The sequence below is a fragment of the Rhineura floridana genome, chromosome 1 (genome assembly GCF_030035675.1).
Source record: "Rhineura floridana isolate rRhiFlo1 chromosome 1, rRhiFlo1.hap2, whole genome shotgun sequence".
NCBI classification, from domain to species: domain Eukaryota; kingdom Metazoa; phylum Chordata; class Lepidosauria; order Squamata; family Rhineuridae; genus Rhineura; species Rhineura floridana.
The window spans coordinates 230,689,129-230,691,994 of NC_084480.1; the positions used below are offsets into that span (position 1 = coordinate 230,689,129).

The 2,866-nt window shown below is 45.0% G+C and overlaps 1 non-coding gene across 1 annotated transcript; it reads left to right on the forward strand.

Moving 5' to 3' along the window:
- Nucleotides 1–1,555: 1,555 nt before the first annotated feature.
- On the forward strand, nt 1,556–1,674 carry LOC133375930 (5S ribosomal RNA). The gene has a single exon (XR_009760341.1). It is a non-coding gene; the product is annotated as a 5S ribosomal RNA (ribosomal RNA).
- The last annotated feature ends 1,192 nt before the right edge of the window (nt 1,675–2,866 follow it).

The window sequence follows — 2,866 nt, forward strand, 5'->3', positions numbered from 1 at the left end:
ATAGAATAGAACACTGCAGGAGATGGGCCTTTGGTTTGATGCAGCAGGGCTTTTCTCATGTTCTTATGTTGTTGTCCATATACAGCCACGAGAGTGAATGTATACTACAGCCAGCATGGATTTTTTGCATTCCATAATGTTAAATCGAAAATACCCTCCCATGCCATTGTGATGCTACCCATAAGCTCATTGCAAAACAAAACCGTACAAAACTTATAGTCCTGAACTTCCTTAACAACCCTCTAAATTTTCATGGTGATACACAAAACAGTCAGAGAGAATCGAGAGTTCAAAATGTAAAAAGAGGGGGGGGAACAGACCCTTGTTGGACATTCTTCTGTCAGAGTTCTCATAATTTGTTGAAATTAATTAAAAATCAGCCATGTTCACAGAGTACCTGTAATCCTATTACTGATGCCCCATACTCTGAACTTCGTCTTCTGCAGTTTAAAAGTTTAAAAAAGTCAGGCCAGTTTTTAATTAATTTAAGAAATTTAGCATTGGAGTCAATTATAAGCCCGGGCATGCTCAGTAAGAATGAACTGTCAGTGTTCTAGAACCCAGACTCACAGCTGCTTGGCTTAGCTAATCAGGGGGCCACACCCACATCCGACCTTTATTTCACTTTACACAGTGAAGGGTGCTGAGAGTTGCTAGGAAACATCCTGTTCCCCTCACAGAGCTTCATCAGAGCAGCTGACTGTTAAACCACTCTGGCCACTGGAGCTCTGTCAGGGGAATAGGAGTCTCCTCTCAGCACCCTTCACAAACTACACTTCCCAGGATTCTTTGGGAAAAGCCATGACTGCCTAAAGTGAAATAAAAGTCTGGTGTGGATGCAGCCAGAGACAGCTTTGGTTTAAATTTGGGTGGAAGACTACATGTGCCTGTTGTAGAATAAAAAGGTGGGGAAAACACTGCAAAATAATGATATTCTTCACAATGTTTTCCTATAAGAAAGGAAAGGGGCTTCCCCTCTGCCCAGTGCCCACCCACTAACTCTTTTCCCCTCTCCCTCTCGTACCCTTCCTCCCTCCCCCTTCCCTCCCTGCCCCTGCTCCAGGTCAGTTTCACCTATCCTAAGCATGATTGCAGAGGAGTAAATCCCACTGAACTAAAAAAACATGCAAACAATCAAACTTGCTCTCCACTCCTCCTCCCTCCTATCCCCTCCCGCTTTCCCATTCCCTCCCACTTCCTTTGCCCCTCCTTCCCCTCCCCATCCCCTCCCAATCCTCTCCTTCCCCTCCTCCTACATTCCCTCCCCTCTCCCACCTCCTCCCCCATTGTCAGTTTTACCTATCTTAAGCATGATTGCACGGGAGTAAATCCCATTGAACTCAATAAGCATGCAAATGATCAAAGCTGCTCTCCCCTTATCCTCCCTCCCATCACCTCCCTTTTGCCCCTTCCCTCCTACTCCCTTCACCCCTCCCCTTCCAATCCCCTCCTTCCCCTCCCCCTTCTTTCCCTCCCCTCTCCCCTCATTTTGTCCTTGTCTCTGCTCCCCCCTCCTCCCCCATGGTCAGTTTTACCTATCCTAACCATGACTGCAGCCTACAGCCATACTACCCTGAACATACCCGATCTCATCTGATCTCAGAAGCTAAGCAAGGTCAGGCCTGGTTAGTACTTAGATGGGAGAACGCCTGGGAATACCGGGTGCTGTAGGCTTAGAGGAAGGCAATCGTAAACCACCCTCTGAATATCTCTTACCATGAAAACCCTGTGAATATATCCAAAAAAAGATTCATAGTGTTGCCATAAGTTGTAATTGACTTGAAAGCATATAGCAACAACAACAACCCTGATTGCATAGGAGTTAATACCATTGAACTCAATAAGCATGCAAATGATCAGACCTCCCTTTCCCCTCCTTCCCCTCTCCTCTCCCTTCTTCATCCCCCTCTTCCTTCCTCCTCCCCTGCCCACTCCCTCCCTCCCTCCCTCCCCCCATTGTCAGTTTTACCTATCCTAAGCATGACTGCATGGGAGTAAATCCCACTGAACTCAATAAACATGCAAATGATCAAATCTGTCCTTCTCCCCTCCCCATCCTGCCTGCTCCCATCCCAATCCTCCCCTCTGTTTTTCCTCCCCTCATCTCCTGTGGTCAGTTTCACCTATCCTAAGCATGATTGCAGGGGAGTAAATCCCACTGAACTCAATAAGCATGCAAATGATCAATCCATTCTCAGCAAACTTGGACAGGATCCCATTTCTTACCTCCCGGATTAAAAAGCAAGGAAATTCACTAATAGGCAAAAAAACCCCTTGCAGTTTAAGAACGTACCTATAGCCGACATATATTTCTATCAAACTTTACAAAACAGGGAAGTTGGGCACCTATAGTGAATGCACCAGGGGAGCAGGAGACCTGACCTCCTCTCTGAGATATTGGACTGCCCTACAAATTGGTCAGAATGCAAACACCATTTGGGTTGGTCTTTCACAGTCCAATCCACTTCCTGTGTAGCTTGGAAGAATTTGGTAACCTGTGCCTCTGAAAGTATGGTGAATGGTCGCAACACCTGCAATGAGCCGAAATAACAGAAACGAGACATGTACTATGCTGATCTTGTTTTAGCAGGGAGAAACCAACTATATTAAGACAGTTAATATTGTTCAGATAGCCACTTTAAATATATTTGATTTACTTTGCAATTTTAATGAACTTTCCTATCGTCAATCATTTTCTTTTGCTTCTGTTTCTGTGAATATGTGAGTACAGAAACACTTTGCATAGTTTACACTAAAAATAACTCCAAAAACAATTGTGGAATAATGGCACTGACTATTCTGCAGAATAGTTTGCAATGGACTCGAGGAGTGTCTCAGTTTGCACAAGATAAAACAGTGGGAGGTG